This window comes from Cavia porcellus, unplaced genomic scaffold (assembly GCF_034190915.1).
Source record: "Cavia porcellus strain 051 isolate PalLab524CR breed Dunkin Hartley unplaced genomic scaffold, mCavPor4.1 scaffold_5, whole genome shotgun sequence".
Classification (NCBI taxonomy): domain Eukaryota; kingdom Metazoa; phylum Chordata; class Mammalia; order Rodentia; family Caviidae; genus Cavia; species Cavia porcellus.
This window is the reverse complement of record NW_026947488.1, coordinates 77,911,730-77,939,707: the sequence shown is the minus strand read 5'-3', so window position 1 is coordinate 77,939,707 and position 27,978 is coordinate 77,911,730. Positions and strand designations below refer to the sequence as shown.

The following is a 27,978-nucleotide window of genomic DNA, read 5'->3' as shown; positions in this document are numbered from 1 at the left end:
AAAAGAGAACTTCTTGATCTTCTTGCAGTCTCCAGAGGCCTCATTTTGGTTTCAGTTCCTTTGATTCAACTTGAGCAGAAGTTTCTCCACCTGACAATAGTATGGCAGTTTAGAGCACTACCCTAACTGAGGCTTCTTCAAGACAGCCTAGAGATATGTTTATTTTGTCCATTTTAGTTGCATATAAGAACTCAGAAATGTTGAGGCCTGGAGTAATCATCACTATTTATTGAGCACATATCATGCCTCATGCATTTTGCCACAAACTGAGGGTGCAGCAGGGAAAACACAACTTTCTGTCCTTATGAAATTTGCTATACAGTAAGAAGAACAGAAATAAAAATTATTGAATAAAAAGTATAGTGTTAAGTATAATAAAAATAAAATTAGGGCAAAATAGTAGAGTGACTGGGTTGCAGATACTTCCTTTGAAATGTAGCTGCTCATGGAAGACAACTGTGGAGAACTGAATAAGGAAAGTATCACATCACAGAGGTGTGGAAAGAGCATGCCTAAAAACGAGGAAAAAGCACAGACCTCGTCCTGGGGAGGGAAAAGCTTGGGATACTCTGGGGGCAAAGTGAGGGACGGAGTCAGGACTCTGCAATGAGAAAAGATGAAAGAGGAAATGGGAGCAGGATGTGAGGGGGGCATGTAGGCAGAGACCAAGCCACAACCACACTGAACAGTTTGAAACTTACCTAATTAAAATAGACAGCATCTGGAGAACTGTGAGCAAGGAGTCTTGTGATTTGATTTATGTGTTAAAACATCAATCGGCAGGGATGCAAAGGTAAGAAAAGAGTTTTCTTAGGAAGCTCCAGAAAGACCAGGGATGACAGAGTCTTATGTTGTGCTCAAAATGCAAAAGCATAGAGTCTGATCAGCATTGGATATACTGTGGATATAGAATATTCCTGCTGATAGGAGGAATAAAAAGTGAAGAAAACAGAGCCTTGAGAAAATAAAGTGAATAATTAAATAAAAATTTGTATTTCTCTATTTTATTCACTGATAGAAGATCAGACACAGAGCAGAGGAAATGAAAAGTTTAATTTGGGAAACGTTGAATTTAAGGGCTTATTAACATCTGAGTGAGCGGGTTTAATGGTTATGAGTTCAGAAATTGGCAGGTGAAGAAAGTATGGCTTTTTATTATGACTTAAAGACATGGGGCTGGATACTGGAAGAGAGAAGTAACTTATTCAAGATTCATAGTCAGTGATAAAGCTGAACTTGAAAATGAATCTTCTGCTACTGACCCACTTTCTCTTCCTGCCACAAATATTTGGGTATATGTACGGTTATGAGTACTGGAGTAGAATGTGGGAAAGGAAAGCAGAAATATTTTAGAATTACATACAAAAGGGTGAGTAGTTTTCCAATATTTGTAGGATGCACAAGATCATGGTTTCTTTTCTTATTTTCTTATGTAATTAAGCTTCTCTAAGTATGCTGTATGTACACATAATTTAAAAAGCCTCTGGAATGATAAATCCATAGAATTTACTAAGTATCACTGTAACAATAAATAAGTACTTTTTATTCCAAAGTTGTAAGAATATCAAAGATTTTGAAATATCAAATGGAATAATTTGACTTCAGGTTAAATGTAAGTTGATTAGAATTTAAAATACAAAGATGAATGTTTAATCAATAATTGCAGCAGATATTTATGAATTAAATCAATAACATTTGAATAGGACAAATCAGGTTTAATAGAAATGGCTAGGTCAAGTAGTACTTGATGTCTATTGCTTAGAAAAAAAAGGATTTAAATTAAATTAATCTACTTAAACCAATGGTAAGGTAAAGGAAAAAGAGTCTGAAATAAAAAGAAACAAGTTAATTGTATTTAAATAACAATGCAATGGTTACCCTGAATGGAAAGTAAGAGTGTGAAGGACAAAAGGAAGGAGGAGTAAAAGTAGGAACTTAAGCAAGTAGTTTATAAACAAAGTATTTGGAGTAGGCTGAGTTGGGGAAGAAGTACAGATAAACCCTAAATGCTTGTTCAGCAGAGTAGTTTATTGTAGGGGTTTGAGTAAACAATTATATAATTGTTTTAGACATATTACAGACTTGAGCAAATGTGTAAACACATTAATGTTGTTAGGATCCAAGGCTCATATTGTGAAAGAACAGGCATCCAAATATAGTACAGAGAAGAGCAAGGAAAACCCCTGTGAGAATTGGTTGAAACTGGAGATGTCAAAGTTGTCTAATATTTATATTAGACATGTATCATAGAACATCTTTCTGTGCTAAAAGAGCTCTCAGTAACGCGATGGGTAAATGCTACATGGACACAGAAGCCAGAATGAAGGAAATCTTGCAGCCAAATGTGGACAATTTCACACCAAAATGATTAAATCAGGAAAGAATTATAAGTCACTGAAAAAATGTAAGTTCATGAGTCAACACTAGAAACAGCCAGAAGACTAGATCAATGTATAGTTAAATAAATGTAAGAGAAAGGATTTCTTTTGCTTGTAGCGAATGGGGAAGACTTGTGTAAAGTGGAGGAAATGCCTTTGAGGAATCAACTCTGTAATCTGTAAAGACTGCACTAGAGGAGAGCATCAGTGAATGTGAACATTAAATAATGGGGAATTTTAGATGATGAGTCCACATTATACAGTGCAGTAAGGAAGCACCACCTTGATAAGGCTACAAAAATTAACATCATATGAGTGAGACAGATGAGCGTCATGTGGTTCTACATATGTTAATATAAGAAAACAACATCACTTAGGTAGTATTCCAGTAGAAATTGCATAATCACACTCTAACTAAACATATCACAAATACCAAGGAAGAAATGTGCCAGTAAAATGAAAAAATACTATATACAACAATATATTCTGTAATTCAAAAGTTGTGCTGGGTAGTTTAGTGGTAGGGCACTTGCCTATTATGTACAAAGACTTGGAATCAATCATCAGTGTTACCAGAAAAAGAAACAGAAAATAAATGCCAACCTAAGTAGCAAAGAAAATATTTTTAATGTTTTTACCATAAAGAAATGATAAATATTTGAGGCGATACATATATTGACCTTTATTTGAACATTACATAATTACATAATGTTCTATCTGAACATCACAGGTACCCCATAAATAAGTACAATTGTTACATTTTATAGGTATCAGTAAAAATAAATTTAAACTAACAAAGTTTTTAAAGAAAATAAAAAAGTGTTGGGGATAGGTTATGCTCTTTAACAACCTTAATTTCTTAAAATAAAGAAATTTTATAGAAATATAGTAGAATAAAAGAAACTAAACAGACATGAGTTTCAAGAGATCTACTGTACCTTTTGTTGACTACAGTTAATAACATTGGGTGGTGTTCTTTAAACTTACTAAGAGAATAAATTCTAAGTGTTCTCATCACAAATAAAAATAAATATAAAGGATACTGTACATACTTATTAACTCAAATTAGCCATTTGACAATTTAGATGTTTCTAAATAATTGTGTAAAATAAATTACACAATTTTACATGTCAGTTAAAAAGAAATTCAAAAAGAAAATACAACTAAATGTGCCAATTGACTCTAAATTTATTAGAGGGAAAATGTTATAAAGTTTATAATTAAATACCCAAACTGAGAATATTAACAAATATTAGATAAAAGTAGTATATCAATGAAACTTATAAACAAATGAATATAACTGTTATATAAGAATAAGTAACTTATTTTCAAGTGGTTTTTTATATATACTACATATATATAAAAACCACAAATATAATTATATAAATATATGGTAATAGAAAGAAAGAGATTAGGGGAACACATGAGCAAATTATGATTTGAATGGGGCAGCATTAAGACTAAACAAACCTGAGTAAGGCTATACAGGTCTCTGTTAAACTAATTTAGTTTTACAATTTTTGAACTTAAAATAATTTTTTAATAGAAAACTTGAAAGCATCAGGAATATCTGGTGAGCATTTAAAAAAAATTATTGTCATCAGATTTACGATTTTATCCAGAAAGCAGCCTACTTGCATAAAGTGTTTTTGTTTCTCTTCTAATTTAGATCTGTTAATCACAACAAAGCACTAAGGCAAGCTGCTGAACATTTTTTTCTTGTGCAAAGTGAAACTAAAATGAAATAAGATATACTCATAAAGTTACACTAATTTATTTTGTCTTCAAAATCTAAACAAACTACTGGGATAATCTTCAAAAATCATAGTACTATTTTTCTTTCCAAGGTGAAAAGAATTTTGAGAATATAATAACTACTACACATTGAAAAAAAACCCTACAGGCTTATAGTGACAAATCTGTGAACTAAAATAATAATTAACTGTGTAAATTTTGTGTTAGTTCATATAACAACACCAGGAGGCTACTCTGATTTCTGATCTGACTTATGTAGTTCCAATATTAATTTATCATTTCCTCATAAACTTGGATTTGAATATACAAATCTGCTATATTTCCCAGTGATATTAAGGATAAGAAAGCTGTTAAATATAACATTAACTACTACAACTTTTATATGTGGGTGAGGTAAGATGGGTGAGTTTAGAGCCTCACAGCAACTAGGCAAATGGTCTGCCACTGAAATACATTCCCAGTCATTTTGTATTTTTTTACTTTGAGACTGGCCTTAACTAAATTGCTCTGGCTAAACGCATAATTGAAATATTCCTGCATCAGCCTTTCACGTAGCTAGGATTACAAATCTACACCAATATAACCAGCTAAAATCTGTCTTGGTATATATGCACAATGATGAAATAGGAAACTAGAAGACATTTTGGAAACATTAAACCCAAATTTTAGGTTTTTTAGTGTTTTAGTTCACTAAAAAACACAATCAACACTGTCAGTGATAAAACAGTGTCAAGTGATAAAAATGAAACATAATAATAATTCTCAACAAATAATTTATATTGTAAAGATTAAATACTTAACAAGGAATATTATTTCCTACAATTCAAGTGTATAGATTAAATAGAATTTTATTATTTTTAAAAATGTAAACAATTAGAAGTATAAAACAGCTTTTCTTAATTTTCATAATTGTAAAAATTATTTTCTGTATGGAAATGAGCTCTCACAAAGAATTATCATAATATTTTTGTGAACATAGTAATTTTCCCATTTATTTGGTGCATATTTTAACATCATAAATATGACTATGTTACATGTGGCACTTACTGGAAGCCATACCCATTACAAATAAATACAGGGCCCACAGATATAGGATACAAAGTTTCTTTTTAGATAACTAGAAAATTCACCTTCTTTAGATTTAAAGGATTGTTGATGTTTAATTCAAAACATGCCATGCGTCTTAGTTTGCATTGAACCATAATCTTTCTTTCAGGTTACCAACTTTCTTCTCTGTATTCTTGCAAATGGGAAAATGATTCAAGTAGAGAGAAAAAACCCACAACAACCAAGGAAAAATTAAATGTTTTACTCTTCTTTTGAAAGTCCAGTCAGAAAGAAAAACAAATAGCATTGCTGTTCCCAAGTGAAATTGTTACTTCAAAGATAGCTGTCTGCTCAGCAGAATGTGATAGAGTTCTGTTTAAGCATATCTTTTTCTTCAGCTCTGAGAAAGAAAGTCACTTTGGAAGGAGGAGATGGTGTATACTCACTGTGAAATTAAAGAGATTGACTTTGGGTATCAATAGCTACAGATCCCCAGGAAGATCAGCCATGTGTCACAAAATTGGCCATGTCTTATTACAACAGAGACCAAACTTCACAACGCTAGAGAGCAGTCAACTATTTTTAGTTTTATTAGGTTCAGTGAAAAAAAAAAAAAAAACTAGCTAATTATATTGCATAAGTATAATCTAATGAAATATAGCAGAATTTGTGTTTACAGTTCAAATGTCAAAATTTGCTCTCTATCAATAAAGCATTTACTATGTTTATAATAATAATTTTGGATTGGAGGAAGGTTCTAAATGCTTTTTTTTTTTTTTTTTTTAATGGCAGTATCCAAGAAAAAAAGTAGCACAGCTCATGTTAACAAGAATGTCCCTTTAAGAATCTCTATGTATTGTGGAAATTCAGACAGGTAAGCTTTCATTTTTATCTTCTCTAATAGATTTTCCTCCAAAGAGAAAAATTCTAAATGTATTTTATGTAATCTACAACTAGGCTATTCATTCATCTCAGCAACAATAACAACAAACCTATCTTGTCAGCATGTTAGTATTTTCTTTATTGCTTAAATTTCTCTCACTCTTTTCAGTTACAAAAGGGATCAATTTAGATTAAATTAACTTTGCTATGTTTTTTCAGGACTGCTACCTACTATTTAGTAAAATGCCACACTCTATGAACAATGTACACATGGCTGTTAATAGTTCATGACATCAAAATCTCTCACACAAAAATGTTGAACACTTTAAAAACATGATTTAGAATAACAAAGGTTATAAAAAATGGAATTTTTAAGTCAATGCAGTCAATCTCTGATGGACGTAGTCTTTAAATAATATGTAATACAAAAAACATGAAGCGGCAAAATTTAAATGAATTTCTCATAATTATTACCTGAATTTTAAAAATATGATTTAGTTAAAAATGTGCAACCTACATCTACAGTTTTTCTGACTTTGCAGCACTAGCAATCTGCTTTCTTTTTTCCTCTATAATCAAAAGATGACAACTACTGTTGTAGCACGATATATGAAAATAATTTTAAGAAATAAGTAGGAACCAGGTACTCTACCAGCTAGCATGGCACCAATGTTTACCAAAATTTATGAAGTGCAATACCATGGGCTTTATTTACTGACAGCCGTGAAGTCAGCAGAATTAAAAAAGTAAATAAATTAAATCAGCATTTAAATACCTTACTTAGGATATTTACAATAACAAGTCTTATAACAAATGTGATCATGGATTACCTTCCCAAAATGGCTGTCAAGAAGGAAAGTTTGCTCAAAAACTATCAAAACTCATATACATTTGCATATGTATATATTTATGTAAAAACAGTTTACTTAACTGAATTTTCTTTATTTAAAGCTATATTAAATACTGCATAATGGTTTCAGTGAAATATAGATAAATCAACAATTTTTAAAAGGAAGATTAATCATTGTCATATGTTGAATACAATTAAGAGACTGATAACATGTGTAGGCGTTGTTCTTGATTTGCACAAATAAGAAAAATGTTTCTGCTGGGTCTAGAGTATTTTAGAATATTGCTAATAAGGTCAGTTTTAGTCTAGCTTAATTTCTACTAAGTTCAATTGATTAAGCTTATTAGCAAAACAATGAATTTATAATATTTGGCTTAGTTATTCATATTTTAAAATCATAATATCTATACTACATATTACCTTTTAAAAATATACATATCATAATGTGATAATATGAAAATAGTACTGACATGTTACCCTTTAAATAATATGTTTTCACAAGGATAAAAACAAATGTGAAGAATTTGGGAGGAGAGTATTGAACCAGTAATATGCAAAATGAGTAAGAGAAATGTTTGACGAAATTTACACATATTTGAAGTCAACTGGATGTAGGGAAAGAAAAAAAGCTATCACACTTTATTAGTTCTAAAATTTCTCCTGCATTAAGTTGTGTGCAAAATCACACACATGTAAGAGAAAAAGATGTTTTATTTTTTCAGGTAAAATAATCTGGAGAGTCATAAACTAATATTTTTAGCCTTTTAAAAGGTTTTGTGCGAAATTAAATCTTTTTAAGTTTATTAAACTTTTTCATTTAAAGTATTTAATATTTCTAACTTGAGAGAAAGATCAATTTTACATACTTGATTGTGTAAACTGGGCAGCATTTAAATTGTTGATTTAAAGCAATACAAATAATAAAATAGAAAATAGCAATTAACATTTTTTTCTTACCTCTATGTTTATTGTAGTAGATTGATAAGCTGCTTCTTTGGTGGAATTAGTCTATCAGCACCTCAAAGAGTTCTATTCTTTATGCTACTGTCTTCTTTAGTTCATTATTTCTTCCTCTACAAAAGGATAGTCCACCAAAAGAGGAAGTTGTGAAACGCCTGTCATTATGCTTTATATATTCTACTCAGAATAGCAAATTATTGACAAAACTTTCACTTGGAGTCACAGAAATAAGTCTCTGTAATCTGTGTCCATCTCTCTATAAAAGCGAATGCATGTACATATTCATATGTTAAGGAATTTTTAGAAAATGAGTTATTAAAACCTTTGCCTTATTAAATATTGTTCATTTACCTCAGGAAATTTCTCCTATGAGGCTAAATGATAATCATAGAAAATCAGAAAATATTGTGATATGCAGAAGAAAATTGTGGAACTGACATTGGGAATAAACTTGTTCTTATGTGACTAATCTAAATGTCTTAGAGTATGAGCTAAGTGCTGCTTTGCCTCTAAGAATCTTGTAAGCAGAGAGAGAGAGAGAGAGAGAGAGAGAGAGAGAGACAGAGAGACCAACTTGAGAAGCCAACTTTAGTAAATAGACGTTTTCCTGGAATTTGGGGTGGGTGTTTTTTTTTTTACCTATAAGTCTTAAACTTCCTTTCTCATGAAGACTTGTCTGTTGCATATAGATAAAGCATTGCAAAACTGAAACTGTTACTTCTTCATAATCTCTCACAACTTCAGCCGCAAGAGTGAAAAAACAGGTGCAGATCATGCAATACTGAGCATTTATCAGTTAAGTTTCTTATAGGTTAGAACACAAAATGAAAATATTTACTGGCCAGTGGAGAGAATGCTTGAAAACAGAATAATACAGTTGTAAAGACAGATAGGGTGGTACTTGCCAGTATCCCAACATTCTAGGAAAACAACGAAGGAGGACCACAAGTTAGAGCACAGTCTGGAAAACTTACCAAGATCCTGTCTCAAGACTAAAAAACACAATATGAGCTAGATATATAGCTCAGTACAAAGACCCTGGGTTAATCTCAAGATGGTACTGGAAACAAAACCCTTGAACAAAGAAGATATTGTCAACCTCCATCTTTGTCTCTGTCTCTCTCAATCCCTTCCTTACCCTTTCTGTCTACATCTTTCCCCATGTAGATATATCTTTTTCCTAGGTCCAAGTCATCAGATATCAAAGCTAAAAAGCTTGGCCAACTGATAGCAGTTCCTCCTCATAGCCCCTCCCCTTCTTGCTCACTGGGGAAGTGGAACGAGGTGGATTGCAAGTGTAGCATAGTATTTATACCAGCATTCATACAAACTGACATGCTACCAGGATATGGCATTCTTTACTTTTTATTTAACCATATATCCAAAAAGGGCAGTAGATTAAGGAATGACTAAAAACAGAAATTCACTCTACCTAGACTCATATTTAATGTGGATTGACAGGAGTTAAATACCACTAAGACAAACTAAGAAAACTGCTCCCCTGAAAACACTATAAAAAGAAAGCAACAAAATAAATATAAGGCACAACTACAAAAATAAAAAAAGTGTCAACAATATCGTTTGAATTATTTAATTAGATAGTTGTTCAAAAATCCTTGAAAAAATCTATTGATGTGATTACGGTTACTTATAGTATGTGTTTAGATAAAAATTGAGGTAGTATTGCATATGAGTATTCTTACTTATAGAAGTATAACCCTTAGTACCCGTGTTGGTATCATAGTATCCTCTTCTGTTTGTCATGCCTTTCTGAGATTTTATTTACAAGTGGACAACCACAGTCTGAAAACATTTAATAGGAAATTACAGAAATAATATTTAAGTTGCACAGTATTGCAACCCATATAATGAGATATTGTGCCATCTGCATCATACAGCATATGAACGATCCCTTCATCCTCTGTACACTATTCATCCCTGAATTATTTAACCAACTTAGATAGCAGATGCACTGTCACAGATGCTGTACTTGTGTTTAAATAATCCTTATTTTACTTAGTAGTCTCCCAAGGGTGCAGTGAAGATGACAACTCCAATATGCCAAAATGAAGTTGGAAAAATGCTTCTTTGAAAGGAAAAAGGCAAATGTCTTAATAGGAAAACAATATATAGGTGGAGATTAAAATCCAGATAAGAACAAAAAAGAAAATCAACATAATATTTATAGAGTTTATTACTGTTCAGCTTCTGATCTCCACTGGGGTGTCCTAGAACATGTGCCCAGCTGTTCAAGGTGAATGGTTATAATTTTAATATGCTTGTTTAATATTTGTGTTCCTTTTACCTGAATGGTGGATGTATATCTCTGCTTCTTTGATGATCACTTGTCAATGGTAAATATTGCTCAGTTTTTTCTATCTTTAGGTTTCTTCTATCTCCGCTGACTTGCCCCATTTATTTTTCTTCTGAGCTTTTTGAGAAAACATTCAATGTTGATTCCATTAAAGTCCTCATATCTTTTTTGGTGGGTATTTTAGAATATATATAACAAAATTTATCATTTTAACTATGTGTAAATACAGAGTTCTGAGGTCTTAAGTACTTTCATATTATTGTGCTTTTAGTGTGACAATCCATTTCCAGAAGTTTCTCATCCTTCTGGACTAATATTAAGTGCTCCTTATGTAGCAACTCCTGTTCCTCCCTTCACTTATACTGACTACTAAGTTAGTCAGCTTCTTGTTACTGTGACAAAATACTTGAGAAAATCTACCTGAAGAAGGAAAGTTTATTTTGCATCATGGTTTCAGTCCCATGCTTTTCTGTCTCCATTGCTGTGGGTCTCTGGCAAGGGAAACATCATGGCAGAAGACATTGTGGTTGAAGGTTGCTCAGCTCACAGAAACCAGGAAAAAGAGGAGAGAGCCAAAGAGTAAAAGAACAGGACAAGATACCATCCCTAAAGTCACACCCTGGTTACTGGTGTTCCTTTTAACTAGGTTTCAATGCAGCTCTGAAGTGATCAATGGATTCATCTCTTGTTGGAGTTAAAGCCCCTACAATCTGATCAGTTTCCAGAAGTTCCACCTATGAATGTTGCTGCATTGGGACCAAACTTTCCAGACAGTAAGCCTTTAGAGGGACATCTTAGAGAAAACTATAACAACTACCACTGTATTTTTTGCCTTTGTGAATTTGACTATTCTAGTACTGCATAGAATCACATCTGTCCCCTTGTTTCAGGGTCAAGACCCTAGCATGTGCCAGAATTTCCCTCAAGGCTGAATAGTGCTCACTTGTGTATATGTTGTATTTTTCTTACGAATTCACCTATACTGGTCAGTTGGATTGTTTTGACTTTAGGCTATTGTGAATAACATTGCTATAAACATGAATGCACACATACTGGTATACATTCCTGGTTTTACTTCTGGATGTGTACCCACACATGCAATGGGGTCATATGGTAATTTTATATTTCGTATTTGGAGGAACTGCCATTCTATTTAAATCCACCTCTTTGCTTCACACTTCTCCATTTTGCATTAGGGTCCCCCCCCCCACTACTCACTATAACTTTCGCGCCAAATTCTCTTTGCGCTACCAAATCAAAATGATACCTCCAAGCCCTGTCATAAGACCTTTTTCAGCGCATATCTGCTGCTAACCATTTCTTTCTTCTGGAAGGAACTTTAGTTCTTGACTTCATTTTTGCTTTCTGCCTATATGTCAACTTGCTGTCTAATTTTCTTACAGAAGTCTTTAATTACACGGCTCTGGTGATTATTCCCCCTTTTCAGGATTCTATCTGCCCTCCTGACCCACCATCTCCTCAGAATACTTTCATGGTTTCAGTTAGCAAGTATAAATGTCTGCTAAATTTCTCTCTTCTACACAGCTATCTCCCCGGAGATATCCTGACCAGTGCAAAATGAAAGATCATTTTGCTTTGTGATCCAGAGAACAGCATCTGCAAAGAGGCTTCAAGGTCACCCTGAATTGCTTTTTCAACATCAAGCAAGTCAGCAACTGCCTCCTCACCAGTGAGGAGGGATAATGCCTTTGATGGCCATGTAAGAGGGTTACTGAAAAATTATAAAACAAAAACAAAGACCTTATTCATAGTTTATAGTATAAAAAATAATGCTAAAGGGCCAGGGATATAGCTCAGTGGAACAGCGCCTGCCTGGCAAGTACAAGGTCTTAAGTTCAATTTCCAGTGTCTAAATAAATAAATAAAATAAAATAAAATAATGCTAAAGTTAGTGTCCATTCTATCTCTCTCTAATGCGATTTTCCTATAAGAAGTATAGTAAGTTTGTATATTTTTACGGACCTGTTTCGTATGAAATCACATATGTGACAAAATATGAAGAATAAAATACCTATTACCTGAAGAATTAAATATTTTTGTGGAATATTAATGTAAATAAAATTTTGTTGTGTTTTTCATTGTCTTTTTTTAGATGTGCAACTTGAAGGTACTACTAAGAATTTACTTTAAACTACTTTATGTATATCTAATTTCCCCACTGATTGAATTTTACTTTTTTGCAATTCAAAACCATGTGATCAATAATGCATAACAAAGACATTTTAACAATTCTTTCTCTTAAGATGGGCACAAAAAAGTAGTATCTGAAGACTAGAGTTGTGATACATTTAAAATGTTAATTGTAGTTACTGAATGCTACAAAGTTTAACCAGTTTAAATATCCAATATTTCCTGGTTTTACAAGCTATTACCAATATTTGATATAAACAAATCTTTAAATTTCACCAATCTGAAAGGTAAAAATTTGGTGATTAAATTGGAGATCGAACATGTTTAATGTAGTGTCCATTTTATATTTCCTGTTTTGTGAATTTCCTGTCCATTCATCCCTGACATCTGCTTGTACAAATGTAATTGTTTGCTTCTTATTGATTTCTAGGGTTAAAAATACATTTTGCTTCAGTACATTGCAAACATTCTTTTTAAATGTGTGTGTGTGTGTGTTTTTTTTTTTTTTTTTTTTTTTTTCTTTTTTATGGTGTCCCAATTTCCCTTTGTACTTTTTGGGACCTTTCTTGTTGAGTACTAACTATGGTGTTATGGGTTGTGTCTACATGTCCCTCCAAAGCTTTGTGCAGTGATGGATGGCAAGTTTTCAGAGGCAGCTGGAGGTACAGTGTATAATGGGGAATTGATTCATGATGAATGCTAAGTTCAAAGGCACTGGGATTGAAGCTGTGAGGGCTATCGGCCCAAAGTAGCCTGGATAATAAATAAGGGATAGAAAGAGCTGTGGTGTAGCCCTTGTTTGTTTTGCTATCTTCTTCTCACCATGAACAGATTCCCTTATATAGTGCCTGTCTGCCACACCGTCCTGCCTTGGAGCCAGTTGATTATGGACTGAAGCTTCAACAAACTGTGAGCCAAATAAACCTTTCCTCCTTGAACTTATAAGAAAAGTAACTAAGACATGTATCTTTACAGATGACCCTAATATTTGGTAATATCCTTGCTTTCTGTCACAAGATAACCCGACTCATTTTGTGTATTTCCTGTCCCATACCTAAAATCCACACATCTGTAATGGACTGTGGCTTTTTTAGTGACCCAGGATTTTTTGAGACCACAACCAAACCTTAACACTGCTGATTACTATTGGGTTATCATTAGTATTAGAAAAAACTTGCTTAGGCAATAAACTGTCAGTTTCCTTTCTCTGCCAAGCAACGTATCACTGCAAAAATATTTAAACTGTTATCAGGAATTTTCTAACATTACAATAACTTCTATAATTTATAATATTAATAATTTTATAGACATTGCAATTTAAGATTAATAAGTCTACTAAATATAATAATATCTTTCCAAATAAAAACTAGGCAGTATTTTCTTATGAAAGGCTGTTTCAACAGAGACAGTAACATAGTAAATCATTATTTACATTTAGAACTTTGAAAATACCTTGCCAAAGAATTTTCAAAAATCATGTAATTTGCAAGAGCTTTTTGTTTTTTTCCATTTTTCATACATACATATCATTATTCCAATATTTATAATTTTAAAATTTTTGTTATTACTAGCTGAACATTTCTAAACTGGTTATCTGCAATCTGAAATGTTTCAAAATTAGAACTGTTGGGGGCTGCTCAGTGGCATAAGCACCTGCCTGGCAAGCATGAGGTCATGAGTTCGATCCCCAGTAGCCAAAAAAACCCAAAAAAACTACAAACAAAAAACCACACACATACACACACACACACACACACACACACACACACACACACACACCCCAAAATCAGAACTGTTTCAAGCATTGGACACAATGCCACATGTGGAAAATTTTTCACCTGATTTAGTGAAAGCTCATAGAGTATTACATAAAATTATCTTCTAGGTACATTAACATGATGTATATGAAACATAGACAAATTCTCAGTTTAGACTTGGGTGATAAATTCAAGATATCTCACTGTGTACATGTAATTAGCCCAAAATTCTAAAAAAAAAAAAAGTCTGAAATCTGAAACAGTCCTGGTCCCAAGCAATTCTTATAATGGATAATTAACCTGTATGTACTTATCACTTACAAGTATCAACCAATTGGGCATATGTCCTAGATAAATGATTTTGAATAAACTAAAATAAGTATTTCATGGTTTTAGACTCTGCTTTTTTCTCAAGTCATACATATTAATGGCCACTTTAAAACTACTGAAGTAACAATGTTTCAACTGCTAGCTGCATAGTTCAGTGATGATAAAAGTATTTCTGGTTCATTGATTTTATTTTTAGCTTGTTAAAGGAATGATTTTAATATTTTAGAATTCATATTTTGCTGTTTTTTGAATTTAGTTAATTGAAGAGGAAATTATCATTGAATATCTATGAACTTTAATCTATGAACTTTAATTTCTTTATTCATAAAAGGGAATGAGAATTCCAGCTTTATTGGTGTGCTCTGAGGATTAATTGGACATCATAGGTAAAAGGCCAAGAAGAACATGTTCCCTGATAAGTATGGTGCTGATAATTTCCAAATCTAATTTGATATAAATGATTGAACTAAAAGTTCTAATCTGGGGATTTGTTTGAAAACATTGCAAATGTTTACAAATGCAATTATATCTAGTTCTATACACTACATTCGTGTGTTTATTAAGAAAAATGAATTCATACAAGAAGGCATGTAGGGAAATTGTGGAGAATCATTCATCTATTCATATTTTTAATCTGAATATGTAGAGTTATTGTAGACCTGGGAATATTGAATGAATTAATGGACCTTACAGGTTACTTGTCTTGCCTTCTGCACACCCTTTCTTTGGCATAGAAGCCGATTTCTTCATTCTTACCCTCTTCATTCTGGCTACGGTGAGCCAATGGAGGTAACAGGACTTGGAGAAGAGAGAATTTGGAGTTTATGTACCCCCTTCTTCCATGCAGGGCACAATTTTGGAAGTGGCAACATTCCTTTACCTACAGGTATATCTCCTATCTGTTCCTTGTCCTTAGCTTTGGTTCTGACAAGGTTCCAGTGACATGACTCTTCCTTGCTTTTCGAGATACAGTAGCTTGGATTGCCCACTGTTTCTAACTTCTGGGTATTCTATCCCCCCACCTCAGTTACTCCTGCTCCTAACTATACCTCTGAATAATTATTTCATTAAATCACCTGAATGTGTTACTTTTGAATGTACCACCTCAAGAAGACTTTACTCAAGAGCTATCCTGGCCCTATACTGCAATCAAATTGTACAAATTGCTTTGAATTTGATACAATGCAAGGTATACAGTTTCAGAGGAAATACAAAAGTGGAAAATTATATGTGTCCTAGATTAGATGAATTGAGTATTTTAAAAAATAATAATTTCACTGAGATTTGAAGGATGAGTAGAACTCATCCTTCATGAGAATTTGGGGGTGAGAATCAAATTAGAGAGGTACAGAGTTCAGGCAGAGTGCCATATTCATGGAACATGTAGTTTGGAAGGTATAAACAAGGAGGTCTACTGACATGCTAAGAAAACACGAGAGAAAACAGAAAAAGAGGCATCAGAAAATAAGGGCATTGTGAAACACATGGTCCTGAAAATGTCTTCTGAAGAAGAAAATAAAAAAGGCTGGTGTGTTGCTCAGTGATACATTACTTGTTTAGTGTGTAGAAAGCTTTGGGCTCAATCCCTAACACAACAAAAAGAGGCATCAGACAATGAAGGGCGTTATAAAGAATGTGGTCCTGAGAATACTCTCTAGGAGGAAATAAAAAAGATAAGGGTGTTACTTAGTGGTAGAGTATAGGCTTCATATGTGCAAGGTTCTGGCTTCAATGCACAGAACAAAACAAGCAAAAATGTATAGTACGGGCAGTTGGTTTTGTTGAATATTTTCCTACCCAAGTGTTTAACGGTGTACCTATGTGATTAATGCCTGATAAATAAATTATATCCTTTTCCCTTTGCTGCAGTGTGTGGTTCAAAGATATTTGATTCAAACAAACCAGAAAAATTATTTCTGGAAAATTTAAGCTCTGCTTTTATTTGATTGGCTTAACTGTAATAATTATGTAACTCTGAAATGCTGAGGGACCACTGTAATAATAGAACCAACAAAATAAGGAGGCCAACACGAGGGAAAGCAGACCTGAAAGAGAACAAGAAGAAAGAGACTGAATTCCAATGACATCACCGGAGTCCTTGACCCAGCTACGCCTGCCTCCGTAACTCTCTTCTGTTTATTTACTAAGCCAACACATTCCTGTTTTCCTCGCAGACCTGTTTAAATTAGATTTCTGTCATTTATAACCAAAAGAGCCTCTATATATTCTAGAGAAGAGGCCATGTTTTATTTGGAGTATAAAATATCAAGAAAAGCAAGCTTTTCCTTATTCCTCAATTGGAACTGTCCAACAGAAATACTATGAGAACTACATGGATCATTTAAAAGGTTCTACTCATTACATTAAAGAAAAAAAGGGAAAACATATTTTAATAAAGTATTTTATTTATTCCAATGTGTTAAAATACAATTATTTCAATACATAGCAATATAAGAAAATCATTTTTACTTTTAAATGTAAACTTAACTTAAAATTAACTTAAAATTAAAAGATTCAATTTTGAGATATACTTACCATATTTCAAGTGCTCAACAGCATTGGACAGCATAACCCTAAGTGTAGATCCTAGAGTACAGACAGTAGAGTAGCCAGCAGAAACAGATCTTTGATTCAAATTATAGAGTTTCAGACTGAGAAGATGTTTTTTGTTTTGGTTTGTTTACAATTCTGAAGACTCAACCTATGTGTGCTCTACCACTGAATTATAGCTTTACTCCCTTTTAAATTTTAAGACAATGTCTCACTAAGTTGTGCAGGCTGAGCTTGGATTTGTGATACTCTTGCCTCAGCTTTCTGAGCAGCTTGGATTATAGTGTATGTCACCACAGTTGACCAGAACAAGAAGATACTTTATATCTTTGAACAGAGAATGAATGTAAACAAATCAGTGCTTCAATAAAAATAATCTGAAAGCTACAGTATCTTTAAAGCTTTCTCAGTTTCTCACTCAGGTTATTAATACCTTTTTCTAGAATTCTCTTGTGAGAATCAGAAGGATACATGTCAGGTTTTCAAGTGGGCAGATAGATTTATGGAAGTCAAATAAATAATCTCATTTTATTTTAATTTCTGGTACTGTACATTGAACAAAACACAGGACTTGGAACATGCTAAACCAACTGTCTTCCACTAAGCTACACTCCCAGCCCAAAAATCTCATGTTGAGCAGGATTCCTCAAGACAGTGAATACCATTTTTGTTTTCACTGGTGAAACGTGGAACATCCTCATTGTACTGACTTTTTAAAAATCTCTGTGTCTACATCAGCAGAGACAGTGTAAGATAGTCCAATACAGGGTACACAAATGAGTACAATTTTTTCTTAGGTATACAATAATAGTCCAGATTTGGTAACTGTTCAAATACAAAATCCATAAGAATCCCAGATTCCCAAAATTATATTATCTACTGTCAGTTCCAAGAGGAAAAAACATGCTTTAATGCTAATTTTTGTTTCATTTCACTTTGTGCCATAATAATTTCTTTAAAAATAATATTTGTTTAATAAAATTAGGGAATTACAAGCAAAAAAATAACAGTCTTTTTAATCTTTTTGGGCATATAAAATAAAATAGAAATTTTTAGTTTTGAATCTAACATACTTAAAAAAATTCTTGTTTACATTTTTCTAATCAACACTCCATTGTCTTTTTTTCATAAATGTAAAATAATTTAAAGGTGTAATACTTTTCATTCTAGAACATTCATTCCAATTTTAGTCAAATTATTATATAACTTAATTAAACTGACAGGAAAATTTTTGTAAGAAACACCATTTTCCTGTAAGAATATTTCAAATCTGGGAGCAGAAGCATTGTAGTTAATGAAAGATTTTTTTTTCTACCAACTAGATGAGGGCTATCTTTATTATTTCTATATTGAAACCATAAAAAGGTAAACTTTCCTTCATCAGCATACAATTTCTACAACAGAGGAATGTATTTTAAAATGGGGATGAGATAAGGAAAAAACATCCCCAAGGGAAGCCATAACTACTCCCAGAGAAGCTAGGTTGCAGGGTTTTTTCCCCCTAATATGTGTGTGTGTGTGTGTGTGTGTGTATGTGTGCGTGCCAGAAATCAAACTCACAACCTTATGTTTTCCAGGCAGCTGCCATACTGCTGAGTTCTATCCCCACCCCTTAGGTTGTAGCTGTTAGTGGTCATCACAGCAAATCAAAGCCCTGACACAATTTTGTGACAGGACATCCAGAGAACAACCAATAGCTCTTATTGTTGAACACTCTCATAAGATGATACACTGGCTTCATTCATTTGTCTTTGACTTGTTTGGAAGTCGATATGAGATACATACTTGGAAATATAGGGAATCACAGTTTGTGAGAATCTAAGTATGAAAAAGAGAAATGGTATTTCCCAGTGGGCAGTTGATCTCTACTTTTTTTTTTTTTTTTTTTTTTAGAAACTGTTTGTTAATAAAATTAATTTTTTCACATTTGAAGACCAATTCTGAAGGTTGATTGCAAGTAGAGATTCCCATCTGGCCATTACAAACTGCCTTCAGTAATTGTATTGAATAACTTTATAATGTGCGATTTTGTTGTAAAACATTCAGAAATTAGACCTTAATATTTTCTGTTCTTCCAAGAAACCAACAGTTACTTCAGTTACTTAGCCTTTAAATAAGGTCACTTGTGCTTCACAGTGACTGAAAATTCACAAAAATATTAAACTCAAACTTTTGGCCCTAGGGAAACTAAGTTCTTGTCCCTTTCTACCAACTAGATGAGGGCTATATTCTTTTCAGTCAGTGATGTTTTTTGAGCATCAGAGCAGTTTTGCTTCCCAGTTTTGCTTACCTTGAGGAATACATACACACAAACACACAACACAAATACATATACACACACATTTTTGATGAGTGGGAGTTGTAGGAAATAATATATGATCATTGCAATTGATTAAAACATACTGAAAAATTGTTCCAAATTCATGTATGTATCCCTGTCTATGCATGTATCTATGTATCTTTCTACCTATCGTGTTTTTAAAAATATTGAATTATATAAAATTATAGTAGACTATTAGCTTCCTATTTTTATTATAACTGGATTCCTACTTCTTGTTATTAACAGATTGAGAAAATACATATAAAATACATATATACATATAAATTCAGTGACAATTTTTTTTATGGAAAGTGTGTGTAGCTCAGTGGTAAAGTCCTTACCTAAGACACACAAAGCCTTACTTTCAGTCCCCAGCACCATCAAAAGAACAATATTGCATAACTCTGAACAGTAACACATATCTTAATAAAACACGGTCAGGCTAATTAATAATTTAGATAAAATATGAAGAACTTTTCTTCTTCTTCTTTTTTTTTTTTTTTTTTTTTTTTTTTTTTTTTTTTTTGTACCGGGGACCAAATTTACAACGTCACATTTGCCAGGCAGGTGCTTCTATCTCTGAGCTAAACTCCCAGCCTAAGATGTGAAGAACTTCTATAAAAAAATATATAACTCAAAAAATTAGACCTACTGAATTAAATATTTTAAAAATGAGCCACGCTTTTGTGGCTATGGTGATTGCTTTGTGTTTAAAGTAACTGCCATAGCTTTTGTTGTTAATGCATAGAAAATATTTTCTCTGAACCAGAACTGGCCACAATTTTCTAGAGACTTGAAAATCAGTAATTATGTGATTCAGAAATTATTAGTGGTACTTATGATAAAGCTACATCGATCCTTTCTACACAACCATGGAAAACTTCTAACATGTGATAAGAGAACTCTTTATGGGAAGATATGTAATACTTCAGGAAGTTAATTGGACAAATGAAATTTCAGGGAGAAGTGTAGTTGTAATTCAAAAACATCCCTTGTGATGACATTGTATTGAGGAAGATCAAGTAATCAGAATTCACAAGATACCTTGGGTCAGAAACAACAGAAGTATTAAGTTAATAACCAATTTCTTTTTAATTTGAAAATAACATTCTAAATTAGATTCAGAAAATAATATGACTGGATCTTTTATGTGCTCAGAATAAAAAATTCATATGTGAGAATTTATTCATTTGCTGTTCTATTCTATACACAATTAGAACCAAATCTTGACATATAAGGCATGATTGAAATGGATGTTGGGATACAAAAGAGACTGGAAGAAGAGAAGCACCATTGACAGAAACAAGTAATATGTAGTACAAATGACACACAATTTAAAACTTTTAGATGGATGAGTCATGGAAATTATGTAAAATTGCTGAGACTCATCAAAAAAGAAGTTAACTACAAGATGACTTAGCATGTTCTAACAAATTAGTCATTTGATTATAATTCATTAACTGATTAAGTTCAGAAATACAAAGAAACCGTAAATTTTATTGGGTTGTGATCTAAAAGTTTATGTTAGTAGTTTGAATTCACTCCTTCATAGTTATAAGTGATAAGGTGATAAATTTATAGGTTAATACTTTCTTGTTAACATCCCTGAATGACTCATGAAAGTCTACTTCATATGTAACAGAATAGCAAAGATTATCTGCTGCTTTAAGATCTCTCGTGTATCACTTTTAGTAAGCAGTAGTGATTAATTTTATTAGAGGTCACAGTGGTATAGTGGCTGTATTTCAAAACATTATTTTCCTTTCCTTTTATTATTTTTGTACATATATCAACACTATTACAGTTCTACGGTTTCTAAAGTTTCAAATGATTATAGATTTTATAAAGGAAAATAATACAGATTTATCCTCTTTATTTCTATGGATTAAGATTCTCAGAGAACATTATCAGGTTCTCTGGTCAAGGTCTTAAGCTGCTGAAATTAAAGTATCATTTGGATTTGCTATAGATTTTTGAAGCTTGGTGTCCAAGCTTGTACAGCTTGCAGACAGAATTCAGATCCACTTGGCTTGGGCACAGAGGTCTCCATTTCTCTGCTAATTTTCCATTGGTCCTCCCTCAGCTGCTAGGTCACATTCCTTGTTACATAACTCACTAAGTCTTCTACCTAGTAGCGAAGAGCATCTAGCGTGTCAGATCCCCCGAGGTATGGAATCTCTGTCTTCCTCCATGTCTGATCTTTAGACTTACATTTAAAAGGCTCATATGCTTAGTTTGGGTCCACACATAGTCATCTTCTGTTAAGGCCAATTTACTTAGAATCTTAATTATGTTTGCAAAATCTTTTAAAGCAGTGTCTGTGTCAGTGTTTGGTTGAGTGAATGGGACATGTTATGAGTATTCCAGGGCCTGGAAATTTGGGGGACTATCTTAGAATTCTGCCAGCCAGCACAAACTTTATGTTAGTGCTATATGCAGTCATGTCTATGCATAGAATGGCTGCATGCAGAGCATTTACATCGATTAACAACAGCAACACCAAAATGGAGTGAAGAGTCGTTGTGGTGAATTTGACAAGATATTAAAAGTTTGCTGAAACTGAAAGAGTTTGCTGAAACTTAGGAGTTTATTTTCCTTTTTGTTCTGCTTCCTTTATGTTTGTTTTCAACTCCCAAATGAGCAGATAAATTAATAAGGAATTTATTCCTTCACCTTTAACCCTGAGGCTTGACTGTTGGTTCCACAAAACTGTAGAGTTGTCTATTTCAAACCCGCAATCTATTTCCTTTTTCTGATTCCCTGAGCAGATCATTTCTCAGGCTTTTAGGGGCAGGAGGGAAATTGGGGGATGAATGGCTTGTCCATGTCTGGGATGGGCAGATGATAGCTGTTGTTCATGAGTGAAATATTTTCCATGTTGAAGAAGGAGAGTGTCTGTGAGAGAAGAATCCCTGGACAAAGAAAAACTGTAATCTAGTGGTTCCTGACCAGAGGATAGGAGGCCTGAAAAACAACAGTGGTCCTCCCTAGAGAGGTATGTGACCAGTAATTGTACAAGGAGAGGTTGAGTTAGAAAATTACCATTTTGTAACCCCAATGTAATGTGTAATTTAGACAATATCACAGATATGCAAGCCAATTGATGAAAGCTTCTAGAAGTGAGAATATTAAAAATATTACTCCATAGATATTTCACAATTTCGCTCCACAATTTCAATTATAGATGGAAAATGACCCTTTATAATGATGAGATCTTGAGATCACCGCCTCAGTGAAGATATCTAATTCAAGATCAACAATATCTGGGCAATGTAGATTTATGTGATTCTTAATTAATATGAGTTCCATAGTATTACCTACCTGTACAACTCATCCTTGTTAAAAGATATATTCTGAAACATTTAGAGGTAGATTATCATGATATTCAAAATCAAATGATTAAACAAAAGTTTTTGCATACATACATATACATTCCTGTGATCAGGAAAAGAGAACAAAAATGTTTGTTTTTTAAATATTAAAAAGCCATGGAAATTATAAAGGCATTAGTTTATTATTTTGACTCTTCCTAGATTTAAATTTTAAATTTCTTGACTTCTATTTAATATTTGTAAATTGAGGAAGTTGGGAATAAACTGTGCTTAAATTCTTGACTATGGAATTACCCTAAAACATTTGGGGATTTTAAAAAAAAATTTAGTATAATTTCAAGTATGATTTAAGTACACATTTAAGTTGAAAGTGGTATACTTTATTAAAATGTACCGATAAAATACAGAATAAATGAACATGATACATTTATATAGACAGTAGCTTTTGAGAAAATCATAGAGGACACCTCAGAAATTGGTAGGTACAGTATTATGGGCAATTATGAAAACTATAGAAATTTTAATAATTTTCTAAGTTATAAGATTTTGTATTTATTATATACCTCATGTTCTCATGTCCATATTATTTTATATTTATAAACTTATTGTGTCTTTTTGTTTTGTTTCTGTGTTTCGTTTTGGAGACGGGGCCTCACTATGCAGTTCAGGCTGGCCTTGAGCTCACTATATAGCCAGGCTGGCTTCTAACTCATGGAAATCCTCCTGCCTCTGACTCCCAACTATCATACTTGGATGTAAACATATCTTGTAAACTACATTTTGATGCTGAGATTGAAGAACAGAAATGTGTTAAAGTATGCTTTTTGTTCAAGAATTTATGCTGCTGGGTTGAAAATTTAAAAATGCTACACCAAGAGCCTAAAGTAATTTTACTGAATTGTTGATGAACATACCTTTTAGAATGAATTTTAACCAGCAAACTGAGAAAAGGATACCATGCCTCACCACAGTGGATGGATATCTCAGTTTCTTTCACATCACTGGAACAAAATGCTCAACATCTGCGATTTAAAGCAAGAAAGATATTCATCAATGGTTGAATCTATTGAAGTGTACAACACCCCTGTGATTCATTCACCTTGTACACACTTGAGGAATTTGGGGAACACCCTGGATTTAAATCGTACCAATAAGGATCATGAAATATTTTGAGAGCCCAGAAGTTTAAAAGCAGAGGACCAGCAAACTCTCTTTCCTTGTACTGGGATATTTATCTTCTTTGCCCTCAGAGTTTCACCGCTGATTTTCTGGAACCTCCAGCTGGCATACAGCACATTGTGGAACAACTCAGTCTTCAAATCAGATAAATCAGTTTCTATGATGCCACAATATCTCGTCTCTGTGGTTTTAACTGTGGATTTTTTTCTAAGAAACTTGACAAATATAACTTGTGAATTTGCGAATATATTAATTTTATAAATTTTGATCATATTGGCATGTTTTGAAATTATTCATTTTCTTATAAATCTTTAATATAAATAACTTTATCCAGAGTTAAAAAATTAATAAAGCCTCCTTTATTGTATACTAATAGTGTCTCATTTTCACCTGACAGGGAATATGAGTGTGATGATGGCTGTGTTTTGACGTAGTGTGATTTTTATTACTCATTTTATTTAGCACATTATTTATAACTATATGTAACACTATTATACACACACAAATGTATATATTCAGTAATTATGCGTTGAGTGAGTGATTCAATAAGTGATTCAGTAATTATGCGTTGAATGAGTGATTCAAGATATGTTTACATCCAAGCATGATAGTCGGGAGTCAGAACCACTGTATAGATTTCCCAGATTTTACTACCATACTCCTGTCCACTTTTCATTTTCTAGTGATTAATTTATTGAGTTTCAAAATTGGCAAAACTTGGCAGATTTTACTACTAAAACATTACCTCTTGTTCACAATAATAAAATATGTTTAACCTTGCTTAACTAAAGAATAAAGAAATATTAATTTTACCCTATGTCTACTCATATGTTTGATTTACTTGCAACTGTTTTACTGTAGCTTGCTCAAGAAAACAATAAAATAAATTTTTAACCATACTACAGAAGATTCAAAATTGATACACTATCATCTAAAGATTATGATACCAGAGAATTAGAGTTGTTGCTATGACTATACCTGACTATATGGTTTAGAGGTTTTGGAACTGGTGCACAAGAGGAGTTTGGGGTGTTAGAGACGCTGGTTAGAAAAGCTTTCTATCCAGTAGGAACCTGTAAGCTCAAGGGAGATTTTGAACAAAACTCAGAAGATAAATGTGCTGAAAGAAATGCACACATTAAAGGCCAGGAGGTTTCAGCTGGGAACAAAGACCCCACTGGCGGTTGGATTCAATGCCATTGTGTTCCACTGGTAAAGCCAGCTGATGTGCTGTTAAGAGATGATTGGCAGAAGTGAGTCACTAGTGGAATGGCCGGGAAGGGTAGTTCTCTCCTCATATCTTCGCCCTTATTTTCCTCCTTTCTGACCACCATGACATGATCATCTTTCCTCCATCTAGTCTCTCCTATCATGTCATTTCTGCCGTGAGCCAGCTGATCAGAGACTGTAACCATGGAAAAAACAAATCTCTTCCTCTAAGTTGTAGATATCATATGTTTTGTCCAAAAGTGGAGAAGATGAGTAAGATACCTGCAAACAGTGGTGCATGAGGAGTTACTTTCTTGGTTTACTGACGAATGTTCCCTGTTACAAAAGCTAAGATTCATCAATGATTCAGTTACAATTTTTGGGTTCTTTCTGACTACGACAAGTCATGCAAAATTCAAATCTTTGTGTGAATTACATGTATATGTTTTATTTTAACTTAATCATGAAAACAATACAATCTTTAACTGTAATATAGAAAAGTGGAAGTGTTACTGAATCAATATACCTTCCTCTATTTTGATCTTTTTCTTAAAAGACATTTTGTGAGAGGAAATCCTACAACTAACCATGAGGGAGACAGGAACTGTGATGATGCCTCCATGTACAATGCTTTACAGCTCTGTGACTCATATCTCTCATTGGAAGCAAAATAATTTCTAGCATCCTATCTCCTTCTAGGCAATTTTCCAGACATCATAAGACAAATTTACAGTGGAGTTCTGATAAACATTTGATGTTAAAAAATCATTGAGTATTTCACTCTGAAATATGTTGCAGAGAGATATTTTCTGTTTATTTTCCTACATTAGTAATTTTACTTAGGATGACATAAAAAAGATGATAATTCTTTTGAAGTGTATTTCTTTGTACTAATAAAGTTGGTACCATAAAACAGTATTATTAAACTATAATGTGGTGGTTAAGCTTGATTGTGTCAACTGACTGGCTTGGGAATCACCCAAGGAATTTCACCCAAGGAATTGGTGAGACAGACTTCTGGGTCTGGGTAGGACAGAGAGGCATAATATTGGGGTCTGTATCTAGTCCTTCACAACTTTATCTGGCACTGATCCTCTTCCCTTTTTCCTATGCTTTGAAATATGCAATTTTGTTTCACCAAACATTTTCATCATGATGTTTTTGCCCTCAAGACTGCTTGGTCATGGGCTGAATCCCCTGAAATTTTGAACCAAATTACAACTATCCACCTTTAATTTGTGGATGTCAGGTATTGTATTACAGTGGCAAGAAAACCAACAGTACAGAAAATATCAGAGAAGTAAAGTCTACTTTGTGACTGTCACTTAGAAGCCTTCGGAACTGGTTTGTTGGAGTTGTTTGGAAAGGCTTGGAGATACAGGCTAAAAAGCCATATAGGGCCATAATCAGAGTGTCATACATGATTCTGGCCAGAGCTCAGAAGACCAGAATGCTGGTAGGAATGCAGACAGTAAAGGCCTGACTCAGAAGGTTTTAGCTGGGAACAATCACTCCATTGCCAGGTGGACTACATGCCATAAATCTTACAGTCTGACAGAAAATTTGTGTACATTTCTGCTCATGAGACTTTGTGGGATGCTTTGAGATTAATAGAAGTAAACTAATCAATCTGGTGGAAGATATTTCAAAGTGACTCAAAATTTAGGCTGTTGCATGAGTACTGCTGCCTGATTTTAGACAGTGTTATAGTAACAACTTGGGCCAAATATCACAGTACAGAAAATTGGACAATTCAAAATTTTGGTCTAGAAGAAACCAGTGTAAAGTTAAGATCAAAGGAGATATAGCTGCTGAAGACATTAACATCATTAAAAAAAAAAAACAAAATATTTTGTACAGATAGTAGGGCACTTCAGGGATCAGGAAGACCCCGGCCATCACAGGATCAAAGGCAGGAAAGTGTAGAGCTTTCAGTTGAGAAGAGTGTCCCTGGATGCTTTGATTGAGAAGAGCAATCTAGAGAACTGGCTCCCTGGGATTCATTTCACTGTACTGAACCGTCCATGTACTGATAGGCTACTGCAGCCATGGTCTAATAAGGCTGGCTTCTGATTAACCTGTCAGCAGTCTTTGGTATCATTCCAGTGATGCTGATTTTACTGCCATGTAGAATGTAAGAGTTGTGGGGTTAGAGAGGCTTCCCTCTAGTTCTCAAAGGAGGGCTTGGGAAGCCAGTGAAAGGGCCCTGAGAGGGCAGAGTATGACTTTGTGAGAATAAAGACAAAGATACAGCAAAGAACCCAGAAAATTAGAGGTGCCAGGAACATGGAGTATCTACCAAAAAAAGCTGCATTTTGTGAATGAAACTGGCCTAAAAAAGAGGTTGTGTGGGCTTCAATTGGCAAGACTATAGGGGAGGAGCCATTCTAGCCCTGTGGAAGTCACACTCCTCAGCCATGTGCCCAAATGCTGGCTACAGAGGGCAGAAATTAATTACTGTCCTGCTGAACTTCAGCCTGGCTTTGGGTTTTATTTATTTATTATTATTTTTTGTACCTGAAATTGAACTCATGACCTCACACTTGACAGGTAGGCACTACGATGTCTAGCTATATTTTACTGCGATGTAGAGTGTAAGAGTTGGTGTGGTTAGAGAGGCTTCCACCTAGTTCTCAAACGAGGGCTTGGGAAGCCCTATTTTTTTCTATGCCCTCATTCCTCTCTTTTGGAATGTGAATGTTTGTCCTGTGGTGTTGTACCTTGGGATAATGTACCTTGTTCTTGATCTTTATAAAATTCTCAGCTAGAAGTTTTCCTTGAGTCTCAGAAGAGAATTTCACTTGGATATTTGAAAACCACTGGCACTATTGACAATTTGGGGAAGGAATTATTATTTTTTTAAAATTTTATTTAAAGAGAAAAAGAAAAAAAGCAGAAAAAGAGTACAAGTAATACAGAATTTCAAAAAACAATAAGAAATCACTAGTTAATAGATTACATATT

The 27,978-nt window shown here is 33.5% G+C and overlaps 1 protein-coding gene and 1 long non-coding RNA gene across 3 annotated transcripts in view; one reads left to right on the top strand and one right to left on the bottom strand.

Annotated features, from left to right (window-relative positions):
• The window catches only part of Mbnl1 (muscleblind like splicing regulator 1), a 193,491-nt gene extending 185,454 nt beyond the window's left edge, over nt 1-8,037 (bottom strand). Inside the window, exon 1 of one of the 2 annotated variants that reach the window (XM_063249212.1) lies at nt 7,870-8,037. The gene's annotated coding sequence lies outside the window, so the exon portion shown is untranslated. The remainder of the gene's footprint in view (nt 1-7,869) is intronic. The other variant, XM_063249199.1, reaches the window with a different exon arrangement.
• Nucleotides 686-12,094, top strand: LOC106029100 (uncharacterized). The gene is made up of 4 exons (XR_001202745.3): nt 686-793; nt 5,973-6,054; nt 10,833-10,959; nt 11,732-12,094. It is a non-coding gene; the product is annotated as an uncharacterized LOC106029100 (long non-coding RNA).
• Nucleotides 12,095-27,978: the final 15,884 nt, after the last annotated feature.